This window comes from Lissotriton vulgaris, chromosome 2_1, assembly GCF_964263255.1.
Source record: "Lissotriton vulgaris chromosome 2_1, aLisVul1.2, whole genome shotgun sequence".
Taxonomy (NCBI): Eukaryota; Metazoa; Chordata; class Amphibia; order Caudata; family Salamandridae; genus Lissotriton; species Lissotriton vulgaris.
In genome coordinates this window covers 2078328876-2078346870 of record NC_141687.1, presented here as the reverse complement: position 1 = coordinate 2078346870, position 17995 = coordinate 2078328876, and the positions used below count along the sequence as shown (strand labels likewise).

The 17995-nt window shown below is 49.2% G+C and overlaps 1 protein-coding gene across 2 annotated transcripts in view; it reads left to right on the top strand.

Moving 5' to 3' along the window:
* ATOSA (atos homolog A) overlaps nucleotides 1–17995 on the top strand; it is a 450421-nt gene that overhangs the window by 233084 nt on the left and 199342 nt on the right. The window lies entirely within an intron of this gene.

Here is a 17995-nt window from a genome sequence, read left to right as displayed (position 1 = left end):
TCAGGCCGTAGCCGCCATGTTGGAACCGCTGATCTCGCACGTTGCCACTGCACTAATACAACAAGGGATTATGATCTGAAATGGTCCTAGTCAGGTATTCCGTGTGAGTGACCATGGCAGCCAGGGAGCTACTACACAAAACCGAGTCTATCCTGACGTGTAACGCATGGAGAGCCGAAAAAAAGGAATAATCCCTACTATCAGTATGTTGCTCCCTCCATACATCTAGCAATCCCCACCTCTCTTGCCAGTCCTTCCTATGTGTGGCTAACCTGCGTACCGGGGAATCAGCCAGCGGCGGGTGCGACCTATCAAGCGCCACATTAGTAATCGAGTTGAAGTCACCTCCTAGGATCATGGGGCCTGCCAGGAAATAGGCCAGTGAGCTCGTAAGGCCATCAAAAAAGTGAGCCTGATCAACATTTGGTGCGTATATACTGCATAAAACCACATCCCTGCCATATAACCTCCCCTCCACCACCACATATCTACCCTCAGGGTCCACCAACTGGTTCGTAACCTGGAACGGTATGCCCGCCCTTACCCATATCAGCACCCCTCTAGCAAACGCTGAATAGGTGGTACCAAATACCTGACCCCGCCACCTCTTCTGTAGTGCAGTGCATTCTTGCTTATTTAAGTGAGTTTCCTGTAACATTGCAATCTGGACACCCCGCCTCACCAGATAAGCATGCACCTTGTGGCGTTTGACCATTGTTCGCAGTCCCCGGACATTCCACGTTAAGCATTTCAAATTAGGTAACGTCCCCATGGTAATCATTACTGTACCAGTTCAATAGCAACCAGTTGCCGCCCACATCGTTGCAGTTGCTTCCCCCCAGCATAACTGTTGAAAAAACTCCCCAAACCCCACTCCCCAGGACAGAGCCTAATAACCCAGTTTCAGCCCTGTTCCAAACCTGTAACACAACACACATCAGTCTAATCTGTGGTCGCCACCACAGAAGGCCTTAAGGGCCACAAGGGGGTGATTTATCGCTGACCCAGGGCAGGCGGAGCCCCCGCCCCGCGGCTCCCATCCCACACTGCTTGTGCACCACCATACCTGCCGGCCCTTCAACCACTAGGAGAGCCTGCCCCCGTAGAAACAACGAAATCGGCAAGCCCAATCAATAGTCACTCATTAAAGAGTCCATCTGACGTCTGTGGGGTAACCGCTGGGCCCTTTGAACTCTCAGCCTCCAATAGTTCTTCTCCAGTTCTGCCTCCGTCCTCACCAGAGTCCGATTCAACCAACATCTTCTCCTGTTGCGACCTCGTGATACTAGCTGTGGCAGCCAGCGCCCCCTTCTTGTCCGCGGCCATCTGACCCTCCCGCTCCGCTCTCTTGAGCTTGTTCCGTGAGCGGATTTGTTGCGATTTTCGGATCTGGAGTGGTTTATGTCTCTTCCGTTGACTTTTACCAGTCCGGTCCGTGCCGGCTCGATACAACTCAAGCCACGACCACGCTTCATCCGGGGTCTGAAAAAATTGGGTGTTCCCATCCAGGATAACACGTAGTTTAGCAGGGAAGAGCAAGGAGTATTGAATGCCTTCCTCCCTCAGCTCCTTTTTCACCGCTAGGAAGGACGCTCTGTTCTTTTGGACCTCCTGTGTGTAGTCAGGGAAGACCGTAACTCGACTATTGTCCACCTGAAAGGGGCCAAATGTGCGAGCCCTCTGTATTAACAGGTCCCGATCTTTATAGTGCAGGAGTTTCACCACCATAGGCCTAGGTGGTCGGCCTAGCATCGGTGGGCGAGCTGGCACCCTGTGTGCCCGTTCCAGGGAGAAGAAGGGAGATAGACCATCTGGTGCCACCACCGTTTTGAACCAGTTCTCCATATAGGCCACTGCGTCGTCCCCTTCGATTTTCTCCGGAAGGCCTACAACCCTCACGTTGTTCCTCCGATTACGACTTTCTGCATCCTCTGCTCGTCTCTCTATTGTGTCCAGGCGGCTGAGGATATCCGTCAGTTTATGTTCCGCGGTCACCACCGCCGGCTTCAGTTCTTGAAGCAATTGTTCGTGATCTTTTACTTTGTCCGATAGCTTGGCATGGTCCGCTCTCAGGAGATCCAGCCCTGTGGCGACCTGCGCAATGTCCTGATGCAAAGCCTCCTTAGTCGCAGTTATTGCATCCAAAATGTTGTCCAGTCGCTGGTTCAGCCTCTGTTCCTGCTCCGTCACCAACGGGGAGGCCCGGGCCTCGCCGTCTCGGGTCAGCGCAGTCGAGTCGTCCTGGCCCTGTTCCACGACGGCGGCCCCGCCAGCAGCCGCCATCTTAGTTGCTTTGGGCGTCGTCATACGGCCGCCGCAGACCTTCCTCCTGGTCTCGTGATCCCCGTCTCGGGAGCCTTGCTCTCTTATGTCGGTCCTAGTGCAAACACCCCAACTGGGCTGCCGAGCCGTGACCCTCTCCGACGGTGCCGATAGCCACTGGAAGCCGGGGCCGCCTGTGAGAAGTTGGCCTGATATATAATGTTCACTATTCTAGTGAGCACTTTGTATCAGTCCAAACAACCCTTATGGTGATTGGTTGTAAGTCAACCTTATAGACCAGCTATCCTAGTAGCGTGGATACGAGCAGTCTTCGGGCTAAACTCTAGAGGGCGTGTTAAGCCAGCTGTTATACCATCACATATACCCCTTGAACACCAAGTGAAAGGACACCACACCAGTGTTATGAAAATAAACAGTGTATTTATTAGAATCACAACAGCCCTGTACTCTTTATGAGGACAGGGTACTAAGCACACAACAAAACTCTTACGAAAATACTTGAGTTCGCACAATTTACACAAATGCCCGAGGGGCACGGAAAACCATATACTACAAAAGTGGAATGCGAAATTACTAGCAGGTAAGTACTGTACTAATAGGCTTTGGAATCGCTAGGACTTGACTACTGAACCTTCAGATTACTAATAGGAGGCCTAGGGAACTCGGGTGCAGAGTGTGCACTCTCACGCGTGATGCGGGACAAAGTCTATGGTAGCTAGATTTCACAAAGTTAGTGTTCTCGGGCGAACCCGACCTGGTAGGAGGAAAACTAAAGTGGATTCTGACCCTTGGATAGTGAGGCTATGCTGGGGCACCGAAATGCCGAAGTTACCTAGCCCAGGGGCTGCAGCTGCATAGGTCTCAAAAGACGTCGGGAATCCTCGTAGACGGACCAGGAGCCTGAAGAAAGAAGTTGCTGGCAGGCGACCAGTGAAGAGAGTTCGACTGATCCAAGCCTGGATCGAAGAGGGATGACACCTGAAAGCAGAGGGGACCAAGTTCGTGACTACTAGCCAGTAGTCAGGTGGCACCAGGAGGGCACCGGATGGTAGTCACCTCGACTAGGTGAGTGGGCGACGCTGTGCTCTGCAGATCTCACGGACCAGGAGGCGTTGTCGGCGACCAGGATGGAGGAGCGAGCTGTCCCACGATGGATGAAGCTGTCGACGTCGCTGGACCCAGGATTGGGGCAACAAGTCTTGGCTAATTCAAGCCCACGCGGTGGACTCAAAATGGCGTCTGGAGTGGACCAGGAGGGTCCGGGGTGCTCCTCTTCTGGAAGGGAGCAAGGGCCAGTCTGGAGCAACCAGACCAGCAGCAGTGATGTCGTCGGGCGTCGTTAGGAAGGCCACAAGCCAGCGGGCTAGTAGCCAAACAACGCGGTGAGCAGCAAAAAGCAGAAGGGCCCCACGCAGATCGTGGAGATGCTGGGAGGCTGAACTTCGGTGCTGGAGCTGCTCAGGGTCGGGGCTTCTCGGACCCCAAAGCACTCACCAGAGGATCCCTCGGCGGTCGTGCTGGAAAGAAGTCGTACAGTCTTGAAGATGGCCGGTCCCTCGGTCTCGTCGCACCCACGGTTCTCAGCTTTGCTGTAGAGGTGGGTAGAGGTCAGAGGTGCCAGGGAAGCCGGTTCTCGTCGAGCTGGGCAGTCGGATTCCGGAGGAAGGACTTGCAGCAGACCGCAGTGTTCTTAAGATGGTGCCTGCGGATGCAGGGTGACTACTCCTTAGTCACAAGGGAGAATCTTGAAGAAGAAATCTTGAAGTCCTTTCGTAGAAAGTCGTGTCTTGATTCCAAAGATGATCTAATTTGGAAGGGTCCCCGCTCCTGCCTTTATCCTAAAGAAAGGGGTGGGTATGCGACTAGGTCCTGCCCTAGGGGTGGGACCAGGAAGGGGGGGTGGTTACACCCCTCTCCCATGCCGGACTTTCCCCAGGCCAGGGGCTGGTGTGCCCCTGGAACTGGTTCTAGCCGGCAGATGCGTAGTGAGCACCGGGGTGCCACTCAGCAGTCACCTTCCTGTAAAGCCCTGCCTACCCAGGATACACAAAACCCTGTCTGGGATGGTGCTAGCACCGCCCCTGACAGGAAACTCTTTGTCCAAGCTCTCCTCGCTGGAAGGACTCCCAGCAGCAGGAGGTCAGACTCGTGTCTGTGGTGGCAGCATCCATTTTGTGGAGCTGAGGCTTCGTTTAACTTTAACCGGGGTTCACAGTTACATACATGTTGTGTCCCTCTAGAAGGGTGGAATGCTAACCCCGTCGCCAGGATTGGCGAGGGGTTAGTATTCCAATTCGTATGACACCTTACTCGACATGTTTTGATAAAGCAATACCAAAGATAGCATTTAACCGCAAGGATTATAATGCACTTAAGAGTATATGGTATGCGTTATCATGGAACAGCTATTAGGACTTGGTTCCGCAAGCTGCAAACGGGCTCAGCTCATGCCAGAGCACCATTTCACACGATTCCAAGCACTCTGCCTTCAGGATTGTCAAGGCCTGCCATAGGAGTGACTGATAGGAATCTGTGTGTCCATTTTTAGGGTTAGATATAGGTATACTATATCTAAAGCAAGGGGTGATTACACCACCTTGCCCCAGCTGTCGTGCAGCAAGTTGTGTCAGATTTAGATGGCCATCCAGGGGTGGCATAATACATGCTTCAGCCCCTGGTAGGCCCTGGGTACACCTATGCCCTGAGTTACAGCGTCTGATAAGGTGGCCCAGTACCAATTGGAAATGTACCTAAGGTACATGGAATCCATTTTAGAGAGAGAGCAGTAGGCCTGGGGTCCTGATTGGCAGGGTCCCAGGCCAACTAAGTCAGAAAACCAGCAAAACACAAGGCAAAAAAGTTGGGGGTAACCATAGTCGGGTACCTACCTTCCTACATCGCCCGTCATACTATCACCAAGGCCGAGGTTGGGGGGGAGGGGAAGATAGAGGCGGACGTCGTGTCAGCCGTACCCCAGTCCAACGCGGGCCCCAGCACCTCCAAGTCCACTCCCTGGACCTGTTCAGGTGGGCCCTAGCTTCACCAGCCCTATTGAAAGAGGCTCATACTTCGTTTCAGTTCCAGTCCGCCTCGCCCCTTGGATCGCCGTCTCTCTACGCCGCCATTTTCTTCCCTCTCGGCGCAGCACCTCCGGCCTCCACCATCTGGTCTCAGCGTTATGATCGGTCTCCCGAAAGCCCCCAGCTGCTCTCCAATGTTTCCTCAACACTTCGCACGAAAAAATCGCCGTGCAGGGAACGCCAAAGGTGTAGTTTTCAGGAGAAATAGCGGGACCATGCGCGGAGCAGCAAGCTCACGCTGCCATCCCGATCGGCGTCCAAGCCACGCCCCTTTACCCCCTGTCATGTTTTTGACAGACTTTTTGTCGACTCCTTTTGGTGTGCTAGGGATGTCTAGTAAGAAGACCTCAGGGTTCAAGACATGCAGCACCTGTCACCGCATCATGTCAGTCACGGACCCCCACTTAGTGTAATTCTGGTCCGTGACCAGAACAAAGAGTCGTGCTCCGATTGTCGGGCCATGTTGCCAAAGGCTTTGAGGGAGTGGTCCCTAGAGCTGAGAGTGTCCTGACGTCCTGCACCACAGAGTTCGCATCGCCAATCTTGATTCAGATCCCGGTCTCGGTCAGGAGGAAGATTCGAGCACTATTCTGGTAAATCAAAGTCCTCTTCATCGAAGTCAGGTAAGAGGCACCCAAAAAGCACAAGAAGTCGAAGCATGCTTTGACTTTGCCCCGCCTGTCACGCAACGAGGTGGAGGAACCTAGGCGTTCGAACCCCCTTCCGCGGAGCGGGTACCTTGGTTGCCACCACATTCCCTCCCTTTCGTGGGCCAGGAGTTAACCCCGGCCAACTTAGAGTTTTATAATTCCATGTGCGCCATTTTTGGGTGGCCTGACCCTGCTGTCGCGCTTTCCAGCCCCGCAGGCTCTGATGATGGAGGAGTCCCAATGGGTTCCACGCCTTCAGCTCCTGCCTCAGGACCACGGCCTCCAACTAGGCTTGTACTCTGGTCCGAACTGTTGCACCGCCACAGAAACCTTTAGTGGCGCAGTGTCCACCGCCAAGGTCCTTGTCTTCGCCAGCGCCCACCTGCGGGGCCTCCCCAATCCTCATTTCAATGACAGAGCTGGTCAAGCATCCTCCGTAAACCAGCCCCATTGTGTCTATACGGCTCCATGCCGTTCAACCTGCCCTATTATGAAGGGTTAAGAATGATGAGGAGGATTGGGAGGGTGAGCAGGATCCCTTAGAAATCCTGCAACCATAAGACACAAGTCTGGCCACCTCCCCAGATTCTGGAATGCTGTCTTCACCTAACCTGTCTAGGGAGGATGGGGCATAATTCGCTATTGTGGTGCGTAGGGCTGCAGAGGTCTTGGACCTGCAGCTTCCTATGGTGGCAGTCAAGACTAATGTCTCGACAGAGTTCCTGCTGACTGGTGTCTCCAGCTCGGAACCCTTGCTGCCTTTCAATGTGGCCTTAACAGACGTTCTTCTGGGCACCTGGCCCAAGACCAGCACAGGGGCTCCTGTGAATAAATTATTGCCTGCCCTTACCGCCCTGCCCTGGGCGACCCAGTTTTCCACAACACCCACCCCACCAAGCTTGGTGGTTCAAGCTTCCACTTTCTGTGGCGCATTTCCTTCCACACCTCCGGACAGGGAATCCAAGAAACAGAAAAGCTTTGGGAAGAAAATGTTCTCACCTACAAATCTAGCATTGCGGTTGGTGAACATGGCATGCCTTTTGGCCCGTTACTCCATTCAATATGGACATGGTTGTGCAGGTGCTGCCCAGGGTCTTGGAAGAGGACCGGCTCCTATTACTTACCCAGGCTGTTTCCGACAAGAAAGATGCAGCAAAGTTTGCCATTCAATGTGGCTTGGACAGAACCGACTCACTGGGTAGAGAGATTTTCACGATGGTGCCTGTTTGTCGCCGCGCCTGGCTGAGGACGTTGGTTTTAGGGGGTCTAAAAACGAATCTTGTGGACATGCACTTTGATGGCTCCTGTCACTTTGGAAACAAAGCAGATGCCGCCCTTAACCGATTAAGGGACTTGCGGGCTATCGCTAAGTCCTTGGGCCTCACCACAACATCCCGGCAAGTATCTGCTTTTCGCTCCTTTCATGGCTATGGAGTGGCTACCAACCACCCCAACCCTATTCCGGCTAGAGGTCCCACAACTGTGAACACTGTTTACCCCGACCCAGCGGGTGGCCATAAGTCGAGCCAAGTCACAATCCCCTCCTCCACCTCAAAACCTTCCTAGTCCGATCCCCCGGAATCATTCAAGACCAATTGGTGGCAGAATACCTCATCATCTCCACCACTGGAGAAACATCACCTCGGACAGGTGGGTGTTGCAAATAGTCACAAGGGGCTACTGCCTTTCCTTCAAGACTACCCTCCATCTATGCCTCCAATGTATGATCGGCTAACAGAGGATCACCTTGCACTAGTCTGCAAGGAAGTCCAAACTCTTTGCCAAAGGAGCTATAGAGCTGGTTCACAGGCCAGACATAATGTGTGTTTGCTATTCCCGTAATTTTCAGGTTCCAAAGAAGGACGAAGGCGTTCGTCCTATCCTCTACCTTAGAGACCTCAACTGCTTCTTCAAAAAGGAGAAGTTCAAGATGCTCACTCTAGCTCAGGTCCTGTCTGCCCTGGACCCGAGAGACTGGATGGTAGCGCTAGACTCGCAGGCTGCCTATTTTCATATCCCCATCCTGCCTGCCCATCGTCGCTACCTGCAGTTTACAGTGGGCCATGAGCACTTTCAGTTTGCAGTGCTCCTCTTCAGCCTCACCAGTGCCCCTCGTGTGTTCACAAAGGTGATGGTGGTGGTCGCAGCCCATCTGCGGAGATCAAGGGTTCCAGTCTTCCCCTATCTCAATGACTGGTTGTTGAAAGCGGGCTCATCCCAAGCAGTCGTCTCCCACTTCCAGTCTATGGCAAACCTCCTGCATTCGCTGGAGTTCAATATCAGCATACCAAAGTCACACCTGACTCCCTCTCAGATGCTCCCTTTTATTTGGGCGATTCTAGACATGGTGCAGGTTTGGTGGACCATGCACAGTGGCGCATGCGGGCTCTGCAGTGGGATCTGAACTTTCAATGGGCACAGCATCAACAAAATCATACCAACCTGGTTCAGATATCAGAGGGTACTGCGAAAGAGCTGCAGTGGTGGCAGACAAACCACAATTGGGTTAGAGGCAGACCCCTCTCCCTTCCCCACCCATATTCCACTGTAGTGATGGATGCGTCTCTTCTGGGATGGGGCGGCCATCAGTGGGAGGTGGAAATCAGAGGCTTCTTGTCTCCGGTGGAAGCTAAGCTCCATATCAACTTCTTGGAGCTTTGGGCTATCTAACTGACACTGAAAGCCTTTTTACCATCCATTGAGGGAAGTCTGATTCAAGTGTTCACAAACAATCCTACCTCCATGTGGTACTGCAACAAATAAGGTAGAGTGGGGTCATGTATTCTCTGTAAAGAGGCCCTGCACCTCTGGACTTGGCTGGAACAACAATGCATTTCCCTGGTGGTTCAACACCTGGCTGGTTCTCTGAACGCCAGAGCAGACAAAATCAGCCGTCGGTGCCCTGCATATCACAAGTGGCGTCTCCATCTGGAGGTGGCACAAAGTCAGCTTTTCGTCGTGAGTGGAGCTGTGACCTGTATGCCTTTCCACCGATGGCACTCCTGCCCAGAGTGATCAAGAAGATCTGGAGTGACCAGGCACAAGTCGTTCTTGTGGCTCCAAATTGGGCATGGAAAAGTTTGGTATCCTGAACTTCTGGATATGAGCATCGATCCTCCGATCAGGCTGCCCCTTACGGAGGATCTTCTGTGGCAACAGCAAGGGAGGGTCCTCCACCCGAATCTGTCCACTCTCCATCTCCTTGCATGGGGATTGTGTGGCAACAGTTGATAGCTTTTGACCTTTCCCCCAAAGTCTGCGAGGTTATTCTGGCAGACAGGTGTCCCACCACGAAATCGGTATACTCCTGCAGATGGAACAAATTTTGGAAATATTATACAGAACGGTCTATTTACCCCTGTAACTGCTTCTCTGGCAGATATTCTCCTGTTTATCCTTTCCATGGCCCAGCATGGTTCTGCTTTGGGCGCTTTGAAGGACTATCTTTTGGCCCTCTCTGCTTTTCTTAGACTGCCAGATCAGCTTTCCTTTTTTAAGTCCCTTCTAGTGCAGAGGTGTTTGAAGGAGTTAGCCCACTTGTTCCCCCTTCTCCTTTTCTTATGCCACAATGGGACCTTAATTTGGTCCTTACTTTCTTGATATGCGCACCGTTTGAGCTGCTGCACAACTGTCCTCTAGGGTTGCTCACGATCAAAACAGCTTTTTTGGTGGCAATTACCTCTGCCAGGAGTTAGAGCGAACTACAGGCACAGTCATCACAGGCACGGTCATCACAGCCTCCTTACCTGGCAGTCTTCCCTAACAAAGAGGTAGTAAGAACTAAGGCATCCTTTTTGCCCAAGGTTGTAACTCCCTTTCACCTGGGACAGTACGTTACTCTGCCCACTTTCTATGCACCACCGCACCCTTCCAAAGAAGAGTAGCGTCTCCAGTATCTCGACCCAAAAAGAGCATTTTAGTTCTACCTTGATCACACAAAACAGTTGCGGGTGGATGACCAACTTTTTATACGGTATGTGGGAGCAAACCAAAAAGGTGGGGGATTTTTTTCCCTGTTTCTGTATGACCGTGAAAAGGCCTCACTCATTGTGGGCGTAACTTGCCTACCCCCTGTGATATGATTGAAAAGAGAGGATAGGTGGGGGGCCAGTTCAGAGCTAAAAGTCTTATAAAATTGCGCAGTGAGCCCATCTGGTCTGGGGGAATTTGTGAAGTTTCAGGACTCCAATAGCCCTTTGCACTTTTCCCTCACTGATTGGTTCTACTAGTAGCTCATTTTGGGTAGACGTCAATTGTGGGAGATCCACTGTTGCAAGATAATCAAGCGTTGGTTTGTCAGCTTTATATAATTCTTCATAAAAATTTCCAAACACACAGGCTTTCCCCACGTCCGAGGTTTCTAGTTCGTCTGATGATCGGAGTATGTCTCCCATATATTCCTTTTCCCTCCTTACCCTAAGCTGTCTCGCCAAGTGCGGCTCCCCCTTGGTACAGTTTCTGTAGGATGGATGTTTGAGATGTAGAAGCATCAACTTCTCTCTGTTGGTAAAAATGGCATTGAGTTTCCTATTTAGAGCTGTAACTTTTCTTTGGAGAGTCAGTGTGGGAGTAGCCTTGTGTGCCTGCTCTAAGCTTTTCAATTCCTCTTCCAGTGCCAATCGTTCCTTAGTCCTCTGTTTATAAAGTGTGGAGATTATTGCCACACATTTACCCCTCATGTCTTTCTTGAATGTGTCCCAGTTGTTGGTGGGTGTGGTGTCTTGGGGGTTGTTCAATTGAAAGAATTCCCTGATGGTCTTCTGCAAGTCATCATGGAGCAATCTGTCTCGTACAAGGGTATTTGGAAAGAGCCAGCAACTGTGTTTTGGTACTGGGTTACTCCAGTCTATGAATAGGGAAACTGGTGCATGGTCAGATATCGGAATAGGGTGATTTGTCGCTACTCAGGTCGTGGTCAAAGGCCTGGCTAAGAAATACATAGTCTAGGTGGGAGTATGTACAGTGGATGTTTGAAAAGAAGGTATTATCTCTGGTTATGGGGTAAAGTGTCCTTCAAGCATCTTTGGCCTACTACTCAACTGCCGATCAGCAGTGTAGCATGCCTCTGACATTGCCAAACTTATCTTGAGCCAAGAAGTAAAGGTGACGATCTTAACTTAATCATGGCTCACTAAAGCATCTTCGCCATGCATGGATTTATTGATTCCACCAAACTACAGAATCGCAAGACTAGACAAACAAATTAAAAAAAGGGGGAGGTATTGCTTGCATTCATCGCTCTGACCTCTCCATTACTCCACTTCACTCGGATCCTCTTGACTTCTGCGAGTATTCTTGCACTTTCCATAAGACACGCAGCTAATTAAGTGTGCAAATTACACACCTTTTACCATTCCCCAGGTAAGAACAACCCTTTTATAGACCACCTAATGGAAATCATTAGTGAAAACTCTTCCCCTCACTCCAGTGATATATTCCTGGGAGACTTCAATCTTCAGACTACCATATTATTACCTTCCTAATTCCTGGCGTAATAAAGAAAAGACCTACGCAATCAATCTAACAGAAGCTACGGATGAGGGATATAAAGGGCTTAGACTATGACAAACTGGCAGCAAGTTGCATGAACGATTTTCCCCCCACCCTCTAATTTAACAAACGCAGCAAACTTACAGTGCACTATAACTCAATGTCAGATATAATCCACTCATTAGTTTCATTAAAACTGAGACGAATCCAGGATAAAGACAAAAACCCTTAGTTTAACGGTTCCCTAAATAAGGAAAGGAGAAATCTGAGACTAACCGAAAGGAAATGGGGTCAACACTTTTCATCCCCCCAGCTAAAACTGCTAAGAACGACCAGAAATGCATACAACAAAAAAACCTTCTCAAAATCGAAAAATGAATTCTTCAGAATGGAACTAGAGAGCACTAAAAATAGACCTCGTAAACTCTTTCAGATAGTGGTTCCAAGAAATGGAAAAACAACAATCAAATAAATTGGCCAAATACTCTAAAGAAGCAACAAAATCCCTAATAAACTGTGAAGAATTCTCATCATTCCTTACAGGCAAAGTCAATTCGCTGGGAAATGAGCTGTAAACAGCCGCCATGAACCTACCTCTCCTAATGCCTGCACAAATCGATGAATCAACACACCCCTATCAAGCAGTGTCCAAAAATGAAGGTCACTAGTCAACCTTCAATTTATATGACGATAACAATATCTCCTAAATCCTGTCGCCCATAAAACCAAATAACCACTACATTGACTCTCTCCCTTCAAAATGTAGGACAGCAACCAACCAATTTGTGATACCCATCAGTACTGCGATAATCAACACTTCTTTGTCCCAATGTTCCTTACCAGACTGTCTAAAACAGGTCCAGTCATTCCAATCATAAAAAAACGGCAATGAACCTTGCTGACCCTTTCAGGGCGGTATCCAATATTCCCATTTTAGCGAAAGTGCAAGAAAACTGAGCGCAACAACAACTGAGCCCACACATCGCTAAATGTAATCTGCTAGACGAATACCAGTCGGGTTTTAGGCAAGGTCGCACTACAGAAACTACAATACTTCATATAGTGGATGCTGCCTTACAAGCACTAAACCAAGACAAAACTTGTCTCTTGACTCTTGTGGACCTATTGTCGGTTTTCAAAACAGTAAACCATGAGAAATTACTGGATTAACTCAAACAGGATGGGATTTTTCGGGAACTGTTCTTGAATGCTTTAAATCTTTCTTGTGGAACAGAGAGCAAAGATTTTTAGTTAATCAAAAACTATCATCAACATCAATATTACGATTGGAGTACTGCAAGGTTCAACTCTTTCTCCAACTCTATTTCACTTCTATATGGAACCGCTAACTGTGAGACTTTGTCACACCAGCATCTCTTTCCATATGGATGCAGATGACACACAGATTTACATTAAAATGTCGTCACTGGAAGAGACTAAGACAGTGAATGAAGCACTAAAGATGATTCAATGGTTAACAAGTAACCCGCTTAAACTAAACTGGCAAAAAACTGATTCTTACTATTATCCCCTCAAAAGTTCCACTACATAAAAGAATGGGCCAAGTTGATCTCTGCGCTAAAACGCACCCGGATCGTAGAGGATTCAACCAGATCACTAGGAATCATGGTGGACAAGAACCTGAACATGCAAACCCACATCAACTCGTTGGCTAAAAACACCTGGTTCACCTGAGCTATCTTAAAAAACTGAAACCATTCTTAGAAACGTCAGACCTCAAAATGACAGTTCAGGCATTAGTCATTGTGAGGATCGAATACGGATGTACAACTCTATCAAGGCTGCCCTAGGTCTCAACAGCTCCTCTAAAAGCCAATCTCAACACAGCTGCAAGACTCCTAACAGGTTCTGGAAAATTGGACCACATCTCTCCTCACTGAAGGCTCTGAATTGACTATCATACAAATCCCAAGTCCAACTCAAACTGGCATGTATCACACACAAAGCATTGCACTCTAAAACACCTTTCTATCTAGCTCCAAAAATTGTGATATCTGGCGGAGGCAGGTATTCCCAGAACGCCAGGGATCTAGTTCAGAAACCACCATTCTTCTGGAAGAAGAAAACTTACAACAGAGCTTTCCCAGTTGCCGCACTTACAATCTGGAATTCGCTACCACCAAATATTAGAAGAATCCCAACCAAATCAAGATTTAAGAAGGAAGCTAAGATTTTTCTAATAAGCAAATTCCTTCCATAACTCCCTTCAAAACAAACACTGAACAGTTCCTTAGTGATTATCAGCACTTGCCTACCGGTATGTAATCCGCTAGCCCCTCAAGACTTCGAAAATGAAGCTGATTGAGAACTGTACAACCCTCTTTCAGAGTGTCTTACTACTTAACTTACCAAAGCTGATGTCCAGTTTAACTCTAAAATATGTTATCTTCTATGGTGGTCAGTCGATTGCAAAAAATTGTAATACGTTATATTCCTAGGTGTTTAAAGATTATTGGAAGCGCATATGTCTCTTCATGCTTTTGGATGTAATGTTCTCACTCGAGTGTTAGATATGATTGCTTGCTCTCATCAGTATTGAGACCACTAGTTCTCTGTTAAGCACTCTGATACGCTAACAGGTCGCGTTTGTGCTATATAAAACACTAAATAAAATAAAAAATTATTAAATAATTTTAAGTTATTTTATTTATAGATAAATAAACAAAGGAAGAGTGACTGTCAGTGAGACGTGGGTGTGATCTGGATAGCACGTAATGGTATGAGGCCAGCTGTGGTTGGTCAATACACTGGGCTAACTTTCTAGAAAAAACAAATTATTTCTTCAAGAAACCCTCACTCACCCTAGTGGTGACATGCTTCATCATCGGGTCCACTCGGGAGATCGAGTACCTCCCGAGTGTGCTACGACGCCAGGAGACTGCGGAGCGGGTTGTTGTGAGAGTGAGTGTGAAAAAGAAGGTGTAGTTAAAAATGTCAGAGGTTGTCCCAAAAAATCATTTATTCGCTGGTCAACTTGACATATTAAAATTCAGACTATGTGCAGGGAAACTATCCACAACAAATACAGGTGTTTCCCTGTTAGGGGAAGGTCAACATGTTTCTGCCCTTAAAGTGTGTGAGTTTACAGGGCTTTCGTCAGGACCAGTCAGTAGGTGTTACCTCAACAGGTATAAGCGCGCTAAGGCCTACCCTGCTGTAGGTGTGAAAGTTAAAAACAGTGGCACTATGTGTAAAAAAGTGCGTGAAAATACAAACCAAAGGCTGGGGATTTGCCTCAGTTGCGAGGAGCCCAAAAGTTTGTATTCAGTGTGAACCACGCCCCATAGATTCAGAGGGGGGGTGGGAGCGACAATGGCACACCGCCCGCAACGCTCAGCACCCTCTCGGCACCTAGCTGTCCCCGCTGGATCTCGTGATCCACGAGATCCAGCGGGGACAGCTAGGTGCCGAGAGGGTGCTGAGCGTTGCGGGCGGTGTGCCATTGTCGCTCCCACCCCCCCTCTGAATCTATGGGGCGTGGTTCACACTGAATACAAACTTTTGGGCTCCTCGCAACTGAGGCAAATCCCCAGCCTTTGGTTTGTATTTTCACGCACTTTTTTACACATAGTGCCACTGTTTTTAACTTTCACACCTACAGCAGGGTAGGCCTTAGCGCGCTTATACCTGTTGAGGTAACACCTACTGACTGGTCCTGACGAAAGCCCTGTAAACTCACACACTTTAAGGGCAGAAACATGTTGACCTTCCCCTAACAGGGAAACACCTGTATTTGTTGTGGATAGTTTCCCTGCACATAGTCTTAATTTTAATATGTCAAGTTGACCAGCGAATAAATGATTTTTTGGGACAACCTCTGACATTTTTAACTACACCTTCTTTTTCACACTCACTCTCACAACAACCCGCTCCGCAGTCTCCTGGCGTCGTAGCACACTCGGGAGGTACTCGATCTCCCGAGTGGACCCGATGATGAAGCATGTCACCACTAGGGTGAGTGAGGGTTTCTTGAAGAAATAATTTGTTTTTTCTAGAAAGTTAGCCCAGTGTATTGACCAACCACAGCTGGCCTCATACCATTACGTGCTATCCAGATCACACCCACGTCTCACTGACAGTCACTCTTCCTTTGTTTATTTATCTATTGATTGGGGACTAAGAGTGCCTCTGAACCCTGTCTCTCCCTTTGTTGATCGATTTTATTTATAGAGCCAAGCCTGGTGCAGGTAAGTGAAATAATACCTTTCAAAATCTTATGCAGTGAATTACAGTTGAATGCAGGTTCAAATGCAGTTAGTTGAATTACAACAGTTCGAAATTAATTCTCAGTTACTTTACAGATAACTGTGCACGTTACTTTTTGGATTAATTTTGTTAATCAGTGTGATGTGCCTAGATAGCACACAGAGACATTTCCTAGACAAAAGTTAAGTAATTCACTTTTAGTACATTTGCAGTTTTTCAATGTTTCATATAAACGAACTCCACACAATTTTCAAGGAAAAAACAGTCAATGTAATCCTATGGGAGGAAATAAAGTTATTAGTTTGCCGGTAAGTACTTATTTTTGGGAGTGGTATTCTCTGGGTCGAGGATGATCTCCTAGAGACCCTCAGCAGCACTAAGGCAGCCAGGAGGTGCAGAGTGCTGAGGCCCAATGTTATCCAGTGGGGGATAGCGGACTTCCGGTTGGTGGCTGCTCACAGGCAGGCTCAAGGTTGTGGGGGCAAAGCTCCGGGTGTTAGGCTCAGGGCAAAGGGGGATCCGAGTTGGCACCCAAGGTACACCTGCAGTGGCACATGGGCAGCTGGGTGCAGGGTGCTGTATTGGCGTCCGGTGCCGTGTTGATTTCCTTGGGGATTCTCCGTTTGCAACAAACACTGCTGGCTCAGGGATGAAGATCTTCTGGCGGTGACCACCAGTTGGAGAGGTAATTTGAAATGCCTGGGGATGCTGGGACACCATCTGTTGGGCCGCCCAAGGCTTTGGGACGTCGTGTGCATGCGTGTCTTTAGGCGTCTGGTTTTCTTACCAGCTCTGGTGGGAGTCGGGGGGGGGGGGGGGGATCCTCCAGAAAGGGGCTGCAGGTGTCGATTTGGAGATTCGAGGCAGGTCCGAGATCACCAGACCTCAGTTGAGGATCTCCGGGAAGATCTCCTTGTGGTGTTTGGCCACTCGGGTGGTGGGCTTTGGGTGCAGAGTGGTGTAGACTTGTGGATTTGGCCGCAGACAGAGTTTGTCTCCCGTGAATACCAGATTTGTTCAACAACAAAGTCTTGGCTTTGGAAGTCCGGACATGTCCTTCGAGTTCTTGAGGGCTGTTGGCTGCAGGACACACTGGGATTTCGCTGGAGCTGGTTCGAAGTGGGAACAGGCTGGTAGGGCTGAGGCCAAGTCAGTGGGCGTCCTCCTAGTCTTAGTCCAGCACAGCTTCTTCGGTACTTCTTTTCTTTTGGTTGTTTATTGTCATAGGAGGCAAGGTTTGGGGTTGCCCTACATACTAGATTTAGGGCCGTTACAGGTAGGTAACAGGTAGGTAATGGTCGGGACCAATGGGTCCTGTCCTTGGGTGGGTACACCCCCTATTATGCCACCCTCCAATGGGAGGGGGCATAAGCCTCACCCTGGTTGGCTGGTTCCCCATCTGCAAGATGGCAGGGACTGAGAGTTGTGCTTCACCTCACCTTCCCTACCTGAGGGGTAGGGGTATCAGAGGTGGGCACACCTCTCTTCCTCACTTGGTTTTCCCACCGGTTGTCTCGCCCAAAGTGGGGGTCAGAACTGGGGGTGACCAGTTGCTGAAAGCAGCAAAAGGTCTTGGGAAGCTCACAAAGGTGGCAAGCCTTTGAAGCTTCCCCTTTGTGGACCCTGCCCATCCTGGGGGAGGAGGCACCTCATCCCAGGATGTGCATTGTTTTAGTCCCCCGAGAGCAGCAGGCTCTCGAACCAGGGGTCCAGAAACTTGTGTGGTGGTGGCAGCTGAAAGATGCCACTCAGCCTGGACATTAGTAGTAGGTCGTTTTTCATGGGGCATCTCTAAGATGCCCTCTCTATGTATTTTTCATTAAATCCCCCACTGGCATCAGTGTGGGTTTAATGTGCTGAGAAGTTTGATACCAAACTTCTCAGTTTTCAGTGCAGCCAATATGGTATTGTTGCGTTCGTAATTACCAACTCCCAGCACTGCACTTTCAATGTCTAAGAATGGACTTAGACACTGTAGGGGTACAGGGCTCATGCACCTCATTACTGGTATAGTGCACCCAGCTCGAGGGGTGACTGATTTACTATGCCAGGGCAGTGGGTTGTAGGGATGTGTGAACCAAGAAAACCCAAATGAAATGATGAACAGAGCGTTGACAATACAAGCACTCACCCCGAGTCAACTGATCTGGGTTTAATCCATAACCGTTCTTTAGCTCACTCTGCCACCCCACTTTGCCACTGGATTCAAGCAAGCCGGGCTGAAGAAGGCTGAAATGCCAGAAACCGGTCCTCAGTAGCTTGTTT